General features: G+C 41.6%; 1 protein-coding gene across 3 annotated transcripts in view; it reads right to left on the bottom strand.

The window, feature by feature from the left end:
• LOC135542288 (synaptotagmin-2-like) overlaps nt 1-16,747 on the bottom strand; it is an 83,493-nt gene that overhangs the window by 38,200 nt on the left and 28,546 nt on the right. The window lies entirely within an intron of this gene.

The raw sequence follows: 16,747 nt of genomic DNA, 5'->3' as shown, positions 1-16,747 counted from the left end.
TACCAATATTTCATCTTCAGCATACGACCATGAATAAATATTCAGTCCTCCATCTGTAGTGTTTGATATGCCAGACTAGGAGTATAAAATCACTCATTATAGGCCAAGAAACCCCTTTTACAGTACCTTTAAAGTACCAGTCAAAAGTTTGGGCACACCTACTCATTCCAGGGTTTTTCTATATTTTTACTATTTTCTACATTGTAGAATAATAGTAAAGACATCAAAATTATGAAATAACACATAAGTAATCATGCAGTAACCAAAAAAGTGATTAAACAAATCAAAGTATATTTTATATTTCAGATTCTTCAAAGTAGCAACCCTTTTCTTGTTTCATGTTTCTGTGGCTGTAAAGGTAATGGTATTGTAAACATGTCACCTTAACGTTGAACTCTCAAGTTATTTAAATGCGCCTTGAGGTTATTGTCCCCACAGTACATGACAAGAATAGGAGTAAGTAAGTCTGCCCTACAGTATGTGAGTCAAGATTGTGCTTAAACTGATGGTGAATTACATTTTGTTTTGTAACACAAGGCAGTTTTGCATACCTTATCCACTCATCCATTTAACTCCAGCTGAAATAACCATTGCAACATATTGTGTCCTTTCATTTGTACAACAAAGTGGCAACATAACAGCAGTATTCATGTTCTAACAGATGCTGCCATTTCCTTGCACTCTCATCCCCTCTAGTTTGAGTCAAATCCTCCATCAGCATTCCAGTGAGGTCTTCTTGGTGGAAGAATTCTATTTCTGCTCATTTCCAGAACTCTCACAAGGCGCCTCCTGAAAGAATACCATGGCTCCATCCGCATTAGTGTGGAATTGAACAGCTGGTGAAAGCCAGGCCACTTAGCGAGCACTGCTATGTCGCTGCTATGTTTCAGCATGTTATGACTCATTTTCACCAGATGGGGGCAGTAGTTAACTCACAGCTCACGCTGCATCACTTTATGTTAATCTGCTCTGTGCATGGTCGGTTATGGCCTTGGCTGGAGGAAGTAATGAGTTGTTGTTGTGCTGCGTTCCGATTCACTAAACCTTCCCTACTCCTCTTCAGCTCCCTACCCTCACTCCCTACCCACTTACTCACCCCCCCCCCCTCATTTATTTAGAAGCATTGGATTGTGGTTTTGCCCTAGCACTGCACAGCTGATTCAAATAATCAAAGCTTGATGATGAGTTGGTTATTTGAATCAGCTGTGTAGGGGTAGAAGAAAAAAAACAAATTATGCACCCAGGGAGGGCCCCAGGACCGAGTTTGGTAAACCCTGTTTCGAGGGAGTTCCCTTAACACTAGTCTGTTCCTTTTAAATCGATGAGATGGAGTGCACACTTTGGGGAGGAGGGGAGGAAATCAGGCCTCAGCCAGGCTCTGGGTAGAAGTTGGCCATAGGCACAGTTCTAGGATCAGTTTACTCTCCAATCTTAATCGTGATCCGTTAGAGGGGATGTGTTTAACACCGGTCTAGGAACAGTTTACTCTCCTATCTTAAACCCAATCCATTAGAGGGCGAAATGTTTAACACAGATCTAGGATCAGTTCAGTCTCCTATCTTAATACCAATGCATTAGAGGGGGAAACATTTAACACAGATATAGGATCAGTTCAGTCTCCTATCTTAATCCCAATCCATTAGGACAGGAAACATTTAACACCAATTGCGGCACATCATTTGAAATGTGAAGCAAGTTACAGGATGTTCTCCTTACTATGAACAGTTTCATTTAGACACTTGTCAAGAATGTATTGCCTTCAAATAGCCTAATGTATAGACAAGGGATGAGCAACTCCAGTCCTCAGGGACCTGAATGCTGTCAAATCAAATCAAATTATATTTGTCACATGCGCCGAATACAACAGCTGTAGACCTTACAGTAAAATGCTTACTTACAAGCCCTTAACCAACAATGCTTTATGAGTAAAAAAAAAAGATAAGTAAAAAATAGAAAATAGAAAATAAAAGTAACAAATAATTAAACAGCAGCAGTAAAATAACCATTGAGGCTATATACAGGGGGTACCGGTACAGAGTCAATGTGCGGTGGAAACGGTTAGTCAAGGTAATTTAAATAATATGTACACTACTGTTCAAAAGTTTGGGGTCACATAGACATGACATTGTTTTTGAAAGAAAAGCAAAGAAAATGTGTCCATTAAAATAACATCAAATTAATCAGAAATACAGTATAGACATTGTTAATGTTGTAAATGACTATTGTAGCTGGAAATGGCTTATTTTTTAATGGAATATCTATAGTACATATCAACAACCATCACTCCTGTGTTCCAATGGCACGTTGTGTTAGCTAATCCAAGTTTATCATTTTAAAAGGGTCATTGATCATTAGAAAACCCTTTTGCAATTATATTAGCATAGTTGAAAACTGCTGATTAAAGAGGCAATACAACTGGCCTTCTTTAAACTAGTTGAGTATCTAGAGAATCAGTATTTGTGGGTTCAATTACAGGCTCAAAATGAAGATTTTTCTTCTGAAACTCATCAGTCTATTCTTGTTCTGAGAAATGAAGGCTATTCCATGCGAGAAATTGCCAAGAAACGGAATATATCGTACAACGATGTGTATTACTCTTTTTACAGAACAGTGCAAACTGGCCCTAACCAGAATAGAAAGAGGATTGGGAGGCAGGTTCATTAAACAGTACCCACAAAACAGCAGTCTCAACATCAACAGTGAAGAGGCGAATCCGGGATGCAGGCCTTCTGTTGGAGTCGTGCCTGGCCATGCAGTCATGAGTGAACAGGGAGTACAGGAGGGGACTGAGCACGCATCCCTGAGGGGCCCCTGTGTTGAGGATCAGCGTGGCAGATATGTTGTTCCCTACACTTACCACCTGGGGGCGGCCCCTCATGAAATTCAGGATCCAGAGAGAGGTGTTCAGTTCCATGGTCCGTAGCTTAGTGATAAGCATTGAGGGAACTATGTTGTTGAAAGCAGAGCTACAGTCAATGAATAGCATTCTCACATAGGTTTTCCTTTTTTCCAGGTGAGAAAGAGCAGTGTTGACTGCAAAAAAGATTGCGTCATATGTGGACCTGTTTGGGCGGTATGCAAATTGGAGTGGGTCTACGGTTTCTGGGATAATGGTGTTCCATAAACTAGTCCGTTGAGAAAGGCTAAAAGTATTGTCTTTGTGATAACAGCAGGAAAATATCATATTAAATGCAAGCATTTTTTTTCAGAAGCTAATTAGAACAAAGTGTCCACTCGGGATAGTTTTATCTAACAACCTGTTTTATCTCTATCACCTTGTTCCAGTCCTGCACACATTGAATTACCATGGGCGGAATTCAGACCAGAGATAGGAAAGTGTATATGGAACATTATTACCTCTTTGTGCCCTTCTTCTGTACTCGTATTCTGAGCCAGCGCCAGCAAGGTACGCATTTGGGACGGAGATCAAATAAATGGACGTGAGAAGGAGGTGTATCTACAGACACGTCGTATTCTGACCTTGATTTAATTTCCTCATAATTTCGTCAACTTTACGCTTGAGGAAGTGATGAATAAGGTTGAGCAACCTGTCGGTTCAAGTGGAAAAACATCTAACAGATTTTTTCCCCCATTCTCCATTCACTGTTATTTACAAATTGATAAGGGATATTGATAAGAGCTACGGTAGATCAATTAGTAATCAGTTTGGATAAGGGGATTGTAAATATATATAGTAACACTGTTTTAGATCTATTTTACCTTATGGTGGTTGGAGACAAATGTGAACCCAGTCACATGGCAGCAAACTGAAGCCTATCAACATGACAGGTAGGGGGGACTCTAACCCTGACGCTGATAAGAAATCCGTGCTATGCCCTCAGATGAATCATCAAACAGGCAAAGCGTCAAGATTAAGATTAAATCATGCTACCCTGGCTCCGATGCTCGTTGGATGTGGAACGGCTTGCAAACTATTACAGACTACAAAGGGAAGCATAGCCGCGAACTGCCCAGTGACACGAGTCTACCAGATGAGCTAAATTACTTCTATGCTCGCTTCGAGGCTAGCAGCACTGAAACATGCTTGAGAGAATCAGTTGTCCGGACAACTGTGTGATCACTCTCTCCGTAGCCAATCTGAGTAAGACATTAAAACAGGTCAACATTCACAAGGCCAGACGGATTACCAGGACGTGTACTCCGAGCATGTGATGACCAACTGTCAGGTGTCTTCACTGACATTTCAACCTGCCCCTGACCGAGACTGTAACACCAACATGTTTCAAGCAGACCATTATAGTGCCTAAGAACAGTAAGGTAACCTGCCTAAATGACTACCGACACGTAGCAATCACGTCTATAGACAGGAAGTGCTTTGAAAGGCTGGTCATGGCTCACATCAACACCATTATCCCAGAAACCCTAGACCCACACAATTTGCATACCTCCCCAACAGATCCACAAATCCTCATGGGTGTGGGCTCAGTCCCCTCCTGTACTCCCTGTTCACCCATGACTGCATGACTACAAAACCATAATTGAGTTTGCTGATGACACAACAGTGGTAGGCCTGATCACCGACAACAATGAGACAGCATATAGGGAGAAGGTCAGAGACCTGGCCATGTGGTGCAAGGATTACAACCTCTCCCTCAACATTATCAAGAAAAAGGAAATGATAGTGGACTACAGGAAAAGGAGGTCCGAGCACACTCCCATTCTCATCAACGGGGCTGTAGTGGAGCAGGTTGAGAGGTTCTTGTTCACATCACCAACAAACTATCATGGTCCAAACACACCTGGACAATGGTGAAGAGGGCACAACAAAACATATTTCCCCTCAGGAGACTGGAAAGATTTGGCATGGGTCCTCAGATCCTCAAAAAGTTCTACAGCTGCACCACTGAGAGCATCCTGACTGGTTGCATCACTGCCTGGTATGGCAACTGCTCGGCCTCTGACCGCAAGGCACTACAGAGAGTAATGCGTACGGCCCAGTACATCACTGGAGCCAAGCTTCCTGCCATCCAGGACCTCTATACCAGGCGGTGTGAGAGGAAGGCCCTAAAAATGGTCAAAGACTCGAGACTCCGGTCATAGACTGTTCTCTCTACTACCGCACGGCCAAGTCTAGGTCAGAGAGGCTTCTTTAACAGCTTCCTCCCCCAAGTCACAAGACTCCTGAACAGCTAATCAAATGGCTACCCAGACTATTTGCATTGCCCCCCCTCCCTTTTACACTGCTGCTATTCTCTGTTTATTATCTATGCATTGTCACTTTAACTCTACCTATGTACATATTACCTCAATTACCTCGACTAACCTGTGCTCCCACACGTTGACTCTGTACTTGTTCCCCCTGTATATAGCCTCACTACTGTTATTTTACTGCTGCTCTTTAACACAATTTTATAAATCTATTTTTTACTTAACACTTCTTTTTCTTAAAACTGCATTGTTGGTAAGTAAGCATTTCACAGTAAGGTCTGTTGTATTCGCACACGGTTACAAAGGTTGATGTCGGACGGCAATAGAATGTTCATGACGTCTCTGGGACAAATGTCGATCGACGTAGTATAACCCAGCCTCGTAATATAACCCAGCCTTAAGTATGGAAGTCTTTGGTTTAGTACATGGCCTCACATGTGACTCCTTAAAGAGACAAGTGGGGCGAAGGCTTAAGAAGGTGTGAACAATGCTTCATGGGTGTAAACAAAGAAGAGCTCTCCAGAAGGTTTACAAAAACTTTCAAAGCAGAATTACTTTCCCATTATTCCTCAACTGTAGTAGTGTATGATATACCATTTTCTAGCTCTGAGTCTCTACTTTTCTCCAATGTAAAAACACCATTACAAATTTTGCTACATAAGACCGAATCAAGCCGGTCAGTCACAAATGTCCATTCATTATAATCCACATAATAATTCACATTTCCTGTTTCTGCAGGATTATTTTCCTGCTGTAGTAAACTGGCTCAAATTAACATATATCTGTAATTGAACAACTGCATGGCAACTTTCAAGATGAATCATACAACTGTATTTTTTGATTCACCCAAATATTTTGTGTGTAAAGACTCTCTCAACCTGTTTTTTATGAAGTAGGTTACGTTGCTAAATAAATACGTTGCTAACCCTAAATAATCCACAAGATAAGATTCATTTTTTATCTACTAATTGGTGCTGAAACTGAGATGTGCATAGGCCTATATTTTGATGGCTTTCCTTAATTGATCCCAACCCTTTAAATTCTGAACCTGTTCTCTCTATATGTTATAGTCTGTCAAGAAAATTCAAACTAAAAGGTACACAATATTTAAAGGGATGGCTTTAGATACATGTACTGAAAACCCCATTGAATGAAAACTCCATGAGGAAACCTGTTGGCAGCAAGTAGGAGTGTTTTCAGCGGTTGAATTCAATTTACTCAGTGCGCAGGAAAGACATACACTTCTTAAATCTGAATCAGGCCCCATGTGAAGAGGCCATTTTCATGATCTGTTTAAAAGTTGCTTTTTATTTTGTGCCTATTGAACAGGGCCATGCTTAAAATCTGAAGCCAACAGACTACAGAACAACACCAACCCAAATGCAGAGAAATGGCTGACCAGAGGAGGCTTTTTAGATGTCACTTGTCTAAAGTTTGTGGTGGATGGATTATTATCCTCTGTTCAAACAGACCAATAGATCTAGAGAGAGAATGGGGGTATATAGCCTGTATGTTACATACATCAAAACTGGATCAATATAAAGGACCTTGCTCATAAAGAAGAGGGCAGTTTAATCATGAGTCATGACTGAAGATTTTACAGCAGACATGCGTCAACCATGATCCAGTACACTCTTAGAAAAAAGGGTTGCACAAGGGTTCTTCGGCTGTCCCCTTGAAAAACCCTAGTTGGTTTTTAGGTAGAACCCTTTTGGGTTCCATGTAGAACCCTCTGTAGAAAGGGTTCTACATGGAACCCAAAAGCGTTATAGCCTGGAACCAATAAGGGTTATTTAAAGGGTTCTCCTGTTGGGACAGCCGAATAACACTTTTAGGTTCTAGCTAGAACCTTCTTTTCTAAGAGTGTACATGGTAGTGGGTGAGTTAGTATGTTCTACAGATTGTGGCAAACAACACCGTTGCTAATGAAGCTTTATTGAAGAATGCAATATTTTGGAGCAGATTGTTCATGGGCTGTTCAAAGAATACACTAACCCCATTATAGTAATTAACCTAATTTAGATTACTTGATGTTACCAATCAACATCAAACAACAAATACAGTATGCCTGTAAGATGAAGTCAGAGTGATGACGGCAACCAACCAGATTCAACCAGTCATCATTATCGACTCAGAAGCTCTAGTATGATGGTGCCATTTGACATGAAATTCTGCAAGGTCAAAGTGCAGCTGCCGCGGCAACCCAGGAAGCATAACAGTGGTCTGGAGCTCGTTAATTATTTATCCCCAAGGATTCCCCTCCCCTCTCTGCAGTATGGGATGCCGCCCGCCTCCCCTCCCTTGGCCCCGGCCCCCCTTCTCTCCTGCTCCTCCAAACCAAACCAAATGCCCTGCATATATCTGTAAGAGAAACTCAGTCAACCTGGACCTGAAACCAATGTTTCATCTCCGCATGAGCGGTTCGGTTATGCCCTGGGAACTGCTGAGCTAAGACAAGATAACAACCAACCAAAATCAAAGCGACAAATAATAAACCCAGACCGAAGTGGCAATGTGTGGTGGTGCTGAGTTGCGTGCGTAGTACAGGGTGCTTGTAGTTGTCAATGTTATTTGGGCCACGTTTCACTCCCCTCCGCTGTGACTGCAAAGAGGACAGGGAAAAGACGGCATCCTCTCCAGCACCTGCAGGCAGCACTGCAATGCAGGGGTTTAACATAGAAATATGAAGCTAGAGAGCACACAGGCAAAAGGAGTCTGCCGATTGCTTCTCTCCACTCCACTCTGTCTCTTCTCTCTCTCTCTCTCTCTCTCTCTCTCTCTCTCTCTCTCTCTCTCTCTCTCTCACACACATATTGCACAAACACACACACATGCAGGAATGGATGCAATCACACACACACACACACACACACACCCACACACACACACACACACACACACACACACACACACACACACACACACACACACACACACACACACACACACACACACACACACACACACACACACACACACACAAGTTCAGCCCCTCTGATTATGTTCCTTGCTGATGTACTTGACAAGCAAGAGTGTTTCTATCTCTGTGATAAGAGCATGCAGGGCAAGCATTTTGTATTGTGCACGAGTCCTAAAATGGCCACATTATGTCAGCAGGGGCTGCTAGCAAAACAGAGAGAGAAAAAAGAGCTGAAGCATAAATGATGCTGCTCATTTCCAGAACGTAATTCCTGGCTGGCAAGAACCACTCTGGTTAATTCTTATTCAAAGTATACAATATACTGTATATTAGGCAAATAAAGCTCTACAATAAAGTTCCAAAATCAACTAATGCTGAGATATATAAAGATGGAGTTTGATACACACATGGATGAGCTCACAAACACACTTCTCTCCAGCTGGGCCCCTCATAATGCTGACAGTGAAACTGCAAGACAGCCAAGAGCAAAACTAGGGGGGTGTGGTCTACAAATGGTAATAATGAACAGATAGTTCCACAGTGAACCCGCAGCAGTAGTCTCAGTAGTAATATACAGTAGCATTGTAGCTAGCTCTGGAATGACTGTGTTTGACTGATGATATCATTGTTACAGTTTGGCCTGAAGCTGATACAGTAGACTATCCTGAACAGACAAACTTGTAGCAGTGCCGTAGGTCTAATTAACAACAGTTACTCTCAGAGAGATTATACGATGCTTATGATCGCTGCATTCATAAACAGACAGAGCATGGATCAATTGGACCAATGCAAACATCAACACACAAACACAGTTACTAAGTCTAGATCTCTGATAGATGGCAAATGAGCAAGCTCACATCAAATCGATATCCCGACCTCACCAGGTTTACACCAATATCTGATAATAAAGTAAAACTAGAAAAATACATTTACAGAAGTAAATGTGGTGGGCTTGTTAGTCTTGAAGTATCTATGGTTGTGAAATAATAGTATTGTGGTAGAGGTAGTGCTGGAAGTAGTAATTGCAGCATTATCAATGGTAGTAATAGGATTTTCATAGGCTGTGTGTTAGTTATAGTGACCTATTTTGGACTGGCTTGTAGGTGTGGCATTATTATAGTGGGTTATAGTGGGCTAGTTTAGTAGGCTAAGGTGAGTATCATCATAAGCCATATACATGTGTTTTTATATTTTCGTTTGAACATTCTGAAGGTTTTGTGGCAGTGATTTTAGTTTAGAATGTTCAAGCCCACATTCCACCATTGAAATGAATAGGGACACAATTTATAAAGTAGGAATGGTAGCTTAAAGCTGTTGAAGCTACTTAAGTTGAGTCAGTCTGTACATGTCAGCATTGGGGTGGTGTTTGCAGCTGAAACAGATGAAGAGCAGTGGTTTATCCCATTTGCCCTTTGAAAGCTATGGATCTTTTATGCAAATTGTACATGATTAGTGTTCAAAATGTTATCAAATACACTCTTTCAGACCAGTCTGCTCAATTTAAAGTTTGAATGGCATTTCTAGCTTAAACAGCTGAACACTGCTAATGACCAGAATTTTTCCCATTCAAGTCTATGACACCGGAAAGACATTAAGATTATGCAAATACAGATGTAGGCTCTTATTTTGATCACCCTGTAGCAGCAGAACTTTTGCTCCATTTGCAGGAAATGTAAAATTTGTAGTGTATTTGAGGCTTAAAAAGGCTTCTGAAGTTCCATTTTGAAATTTCAGACCCCTACAAAAATGACCAATTATAATCCAAATAATAATTTTCATTTAATGTTGCAGCATTATTGTTTTCCTGCTGTAGCAAACTGGATCAAATTAACCCTGGGAGGGTCTTGTTTCGCATTCATGTGTGTCACGCCCTGGTCTATATTTATTATGTTATCTTCATTTATTGGGTCAGGCCAGGGTGTGACATGGGTTTATTTGTAGTGTGTTTCGTCTTGGGGTTGTGTGGGGTGTATAGATTAGTCTATGGCTACCTGAGGCGGTTCTCAATCAGAGTCAGGTGATTATCGTTGTCTCTGATTGGGAACCATATTTAGGTAGCTTGGGTTTCACTGTGTGTTTGTGGGTGATTGTTCCTGTCTCTGTGTTTGTTGCACCAGTCAGGGCTGTTTCGGTTTTCGACGTTTGTTGTTTTGTATTGTTCATGTTTTTTCATCATTAAAGATGTATCGAACGAATCACGCTGCATTTTGGTCCGATCCTTGTTCCACCTCTTCGTCAGAGGAGGAGTTGGAAGAAACCCGTTACAATGTGCTTATTAAATATTGTTGGTAATACATTCTTCTTTTTTTAAACAATGGCAACGCTACAATTTCTCTCTTCGAATTTGAAAAGCCATAGTCCCATCAAACGTTAAGGCTGTCTTGATAAGAGCAAGGAACCATATTGATATAGCAGTGCTCCAAGAAACACACCTGTTCCAAAAGGACGCACATAGAATAAAGAACTATTTCTATAAACTGGCTGACTCCATTTTGCTGATCCCTGCCTACAGACAGAAACTGAAACAAGAAGCTCCCACGCTGAGGTCTGTCCAACGCTGGTCCGACCAAGCTGATTCCACAATCCAAGACTGTTTCCATCACGTGGACTGGGACATGTTTCGTATTGCGTCAGGCAACAACATTGACGAATACGCTGATTCGGTGTGCGAGTTCATTAGAACGTGTGTTGAAGATGTCGTTCCCATAGCAACGATTAAAACATTCCCTAACCAGAAACCGTGGATTGCTTGCAGCATTCGCGTGAAACTGAAAGCGCGAACCACTGCTTTTAATCAGGGCAAGGTGACTGGTAATATGACCGAATACAAACAGTGCAGCTATTCCCTCCGTAAGGCTATCAAACAAGCTAAGTGTCAGTATAGAGACAAAGTAGAATCTCAATTCAACGGCCTCAGACACAAGAGGTATGTGGCAGGGTCTACAGTCAATCACGGACTATAAGAAGAAATCCAGCTCAGTCACGGACCAGGATGTCTTGCTCCCAAGGCAGACTAAATAACTTTTTAACACTAGCATTGAGTGGCTGCTGCCAACACACTGACTCAACTCCAGCCACTTCAATAATGGGAATTGATGGGAAAGGATGTAAAATATATCACTAGCCACTTTAAACAATGCTACCTAATATAATGTTTACACACCCTACATTATTCATCTCATATGTATACGTATATACTGTACTCTATCATCTACTGCATCCTTATGTAATACATGCATCACTAGCCACTTTAACTATGCCACTTTGTTTACATACTCATCTCATATGTATATACTGTACTCGATACCATCTACTGTATCTTGCCTATGCTGCTCTGCACCATCACTCATTCATATCTTTATGTACATATTCTTTATCCCCTTACACTGTGTATAAGAAACTAGTTTTGGAATTGTTAGTTAGATTACTTGTTGGTTATTACTGCATTGTCGGAAATGGAAGCACAAGCACAAGCACAAGCATTAACATCTGCTAACCATGTGTACGTGACAAATAAAATTTGATTTGATTTGATTTTATATCAGCCACCCAAAAAGGTGTAACCATTATGATACATAGGAAACTCAAAATCACCATCTTGAGTAAAGATGAAGACACAGAAGGCAGAATCACTTTCCTTAAATGTATCCATAATGGAAAAAATATTGCCTTTATTAAAGATACACTAAGCAGAAATTGCTCCACCATTTCCTGGTTGCTAAAATGCAAATAGTTTGCCTAATTTTAGTTTATGTCACAAAAAAAGCAGTAAAGTGCAGAGAATCATTGTATCATCTAAACCGCTGTGAAATATATTTTCCATAACCAAAGATATTGTACTTTCAGCTGTTTGAAGCTGGTGTACAAAATCGAAAGTAAAAGATGCAAAATGAAGCACTGCAAGCATAGAAATAGTGCACATAGAACAGATCTACTGCTTCATAGACTTGCTTTCAATGATAATTACATATCCATAACACATAACACATAACACATAACCCAATTTGGTTGGGTTGCCCAAAAAGTTACATATTGCAGCTTTAATGTGTATGCTCCAAATTCATAATGTTCTATTACATTTTTTGATTCTCTGAACAGCATATTCTTAGAATTAACTGAATTCCATCTGGTTATTGGGACAGACATGAATTCCATTTTGAACATATGGGCCAAATCTAATACGACCAACTACAATCCACATGCAACCAAGGCTCTCCACCATATCCTCTCCGATTAATATACTCCCAAAATCATATTTTTTTGTGTATTTATCTCACGATGTAGAAAAAGCTTTTGATAGACCAGAGATATGACCATTCTATCTGTCTTGGAATATATGGGAATAGGCTCCAATTTCCGAATAGGCTCCGTTAACAATCCCTAGAAGCAGCAGACAAGGCCTTTCTATTTAATTATCTATGGAACCCCCTGGACCAGGCAATTTGTCAATCGAAGGAAATAACACCAACTTCCCTAAACTCCACTGATCACTTAAACTCATTATACTCAGAAAATATTTTACTGTACGCATTGAAGATCATAGTTAAATTCAGCTTAATCTCAAATCTCAAATGTATCTAACCAAATCAGCCCTGATGTCTCTCAAGACCCCGAAGGAGGACTCCATCACTACTTATGGAATCCCAATTGTTTCCCATTTTAAACATTTGGGAATATATATATATATATATATATATATATATATATATATATATATACACAGTATATCACAAAAGTGAGTACACCCCTCACATTTTTGTAAATATTTGAGTATATCTTTTCATGTGACAACACTGAAGAAATGACACTTTGCTACAATGTAAAGTAGTGAGTGTACAGTTTGTATAACAGTATACATTTGCTGTCCCCTCAAAATAACTCAACACACAGCTATGAATGTCTAAACCGCTGGCAACAAAAGTGAGTCCACCCCTAAGTGAAGATGTCCAAATTGGGCCCCAATTAGCCATTTTCCCTCCCAGGTGTCATGCGACTCGTTAGTGTTACAAGGTCTCAGGGGTGAATGGGGAGCAGGTGTGTTAAATTTGGTGTCATCACTCTCACACTCCCTCATACTGACTGGTCACTGGAAGTTCAACATGGCACCTCATGGCAAAGAACTCTCTGAGGATCTGAAAAGAAGAATTGTTACTCTATATAAATATGGCCTAGGCTATAAAAAGATTGCCAAGACCCTGAAACTGAGCTGCAGCACGGTGGCCAAGACCATACAGCGGTTTAACTGGACAGGTTCCACTCAGAACGGGCCTCGTCATGGTCGACCAAAGAAGTTGAGTGCAATTTACCCCATTCTACCCCACTTCATTGTGACATACATTGAAATATTACACACTTTGTTATGGGGAAGGGACTAGGCAGGCAGTGGGTAATGGATAGAGAAAGTAATGGAGCCCCATCATTTGTGGCATTCCAATTAGAGGATTATTGCAACCGATGTAGGATCTTAATTTGAGCTAGTTTGCTACAGCAGGAAAATAATCCTGCAGAAATCAAACATTTTATTTTTCACGTGCCAAATAGAACAGGTATTTCACCTTACAGTGAAATGCTTACTTACAAGCCCTTAACAAAAATTATGTTTTATGAAAAATACCTAAAAATGTAAGAAATAAAAGTGACATAACTAAAGAGCAGCAGCAAAATAACAACAGCGAGGCTATATACAGGCAATACTGTATATACAGGCACCGATTAGTCAAGGTAATTGAGGTAATATAAACATGTGGGTAGAGTTATTAAAATTACTTCTGCATAGATAATAACAGAGAGAAGCAGCAGCATAAAAGAGGGGGGGCAATGCAAATAGTCTGGCGAGCCATTTGATTAGATGTTTAGTAGTCTTATGGCTTGGGGGTAGAAGATGTTTAAAAGCCTCTTGGACCTAGAGTTGGCGTTCTTTTACCGCTTTCTGTGGGGTAGCAGAGAGAACAGTCTATGACTAGGGTGGCTGGAGTTTAGAACATTTTTAGGGCCTTCCTCTAAGGCAGCCTGGTATAGAGGTCCTGGATGGCAGGAAACTTGGCCCCAGTGATGTACTGGGCCGTAAGCACTACCCTCTGTAGTGCCTTGCGGTCGGTGGCCAAGCAGTTGCATTAACAGGCAGTGATGCAACCAGTGATGCTCTCAATGGTGCAGCTGTAGAACCTTTTGAGGATCTGAGGACCCATGCCAAATCTTTTCAGTCTCCTGAGGTGGAATAGGTTTTGTCGTGCCCTCTTCACGACTGTCTTGGTGTGCTTAGACCATGATAGTTTGTTGGTGATGTGGACACCAAGGAACTTGAAGCTCTCAACCTGCTCACTACAGCCCCTCAATGAGAATGTGAGCGTGCTCGTTCCTACTTTTTCTGTAGTCCACAATCATCTCCTTAGTCTTGATCCCGTTGAGGGAGAGGTTGTTGTCCTGGCACCACACGGCCAGGTCTCTGACCTCCACACCTATATGCTGTCTCGAGGTTGTTGGTGATCAGGCCAACCACTGTTGTGTCATTGACAAACTTAATGATGGTGTTGGAGTCGTGCCTGGCCATGCAGTCATGAATGAACAGGGAGTACAGGAGGGGACTGAGCACGCACCCCCGAGGGGACCCAGTGTTGAGGATCAGCGTGACGGACGTGTTGTTACCGAACCTTACCACCTGGAGGCGGCCCTTCAGGATGTCCAGGATCCAGTTGCAGAGGGAGGTGTTTAGTCCCAGGATCCTTAGCTTAGTGATGAGCTTTAAGGGCAATATGGTGTTGCATGCTAAGCTGTAGTCAATGAATAGCATTCTCACATAGGTGTTCCTTTTGTATAGTTGTGAAAGGGCGGTGTGGAGTTTGATAGAGATTGCATCATCTGTGGATCTGTTGGGGTGGTATGCAAAATGGAGTGGGTCTAGTGTTTTCAAAGCACCTCATGGCTACAGACGTGAGTGCTACTGGTCAGTAGTAATTTAGGCAGGTTACCTTGGTGTTCTTGGGCACAGGGACTATGGTGGTCTGCATGAAACATGTTGGTATTACAGACAGAGAGAGTTTGAAAACGGCAGTGAAGACACATGTCAGTTGGTCAGCTCATTCTCAGAGTATGCCGCCTTGTGAATGTTGACCTGTTTAAAGGTTGACCTGTTTAAAGGTCATTGACAGTGATCACACAGTCGTCCGGAACAGCTGATGTTCTCATGCATATTTCAGTGTTACTTGCCTCCATGCAAGCATAGAAGTAATTTAGCTCGTCTGGTAGGCTTGTATCACTGGGCAGCTCTTGTCTGTGCTTCCTTTGGTAGTCTGTCACAATCTCTGCCACATCCGATGAGCATCGGAGCCGGTGTTGAATGATTCCATCTTAGTCTTGTATGTACACCTCGCCTGTTTGATGGTTCATCAGAGGGCACAACAGGATTTCTTATAAGCTTCCGGGTTAGAGTCCCGCTCCTTGAAAGCGGCAGTTCTACCCTTTAGCTCAGTACAGATGTTGCCTGTAATCCATGGATCCTGGTTGGGGTATGTACGTACAGTCACTGTGGGTAAGAAGTCATCGATGCACTTATTGATGAAGCCATTGACTGATGTGGTGTACTCCTCAATGCACCGGAGGAATCCCGGAACATTTTCCAGTCTGTGCTAGCAAAACAGTCCCGTCGCTTAGCATCTGCTTCATATGACCACTTTCTTATTGACAGAGTCACTGGTGCTTTTTTGCATGTCAGCAGGAATCAGGAGGATAGAATTATGGTCAGATTTGCCAAATGGAGGGCGAGGGAGAGCTTTCTACTCTTCTCTGTGTGTGGAGTAAAGATGGTCTAGAGTTTTTTTTCCCCTCTGGTTGCACATTTAACAAGCTGTTAGAAATGAGGTAAAACGGATTTGAGTTTCCCTGCATTAAAGTCCCTGGCCATTAAGAGCTGGATGAGCATTTTCCTGTTTGCTTATGGCGGTATACAGCTCATTAAGTGCCAGCATCGGTCTGTGGTGGTATGTAGACAGCTACGAAAAATACAGATTCAACTTCTCTAGGTAGATAGTATGGTCTACAGCTTATCATGAGATAATCCATCTCAGATGAGCAAAACTTTGATACTTTCTTAGATATCATGCACCAGCTGTTGTTTACAAATATACATAGACCGTCAACCTTTGTCTTACCAGAGGCTGCTGTTCTATACAGTCGATACAGAGTATAACCCGGCAGCTGTAAGTTATTAATGTTGTCGTTCAGCCACGACTCAGTGAAACATAAGCTATTACAGTTTTTAATGTCCCATTGGATATAGGTGATTTTAGTTCGTCCAATTTATTATCTAGCGATTGTACGTTGGCCAATAGTACGAATTGCAAAGGCAGATTAGCCAATTATCGGCGGATCCGGATTCCTCTTCCATCTTTTTCTCCTGCAAATGACGGGGATGAGGGTTTGTTCGGGTGTCTGGAGTAAATCCCTCTCGTCCGGCTCATTAAAGAGAAATTCTTCATTCAGTTCACTGTTCTGATTTCCAGAAGCTCTTTTCGGTCATAAGAGTGTAACGTCTGCTTCCATTCAGCGCATTCTCGGAGTACACGTCCTCGGAGTAAACCGTCTGGCCCTGCAGCCTTGTGAATGTTGACCTGTTTAAAAGTCTTACTCACATTGGCTGCGTAGAGCGTTATCACACAGTCG

This window comes from Oncorhynchus masou, chromosome 6 (assembly GCF_036934945.1).
Source record: "Oncorhynchus masou masou isolate Uvic2021 chromosome 6, UVic_Omas_1.1, whole genome shotgun sequence".
In the NCBI taxonomy this organism is placed as follows: domain Eukaryota; kingdom Metazoa; phylum Chordata; class Actinopteri; order Salmoniformes; family Salmonidae; genus Oncorhynchus; species Oncorhynchus masou.
This window is presented reverse-complemented; position numbering and strand designations above follow the sequence as displayed.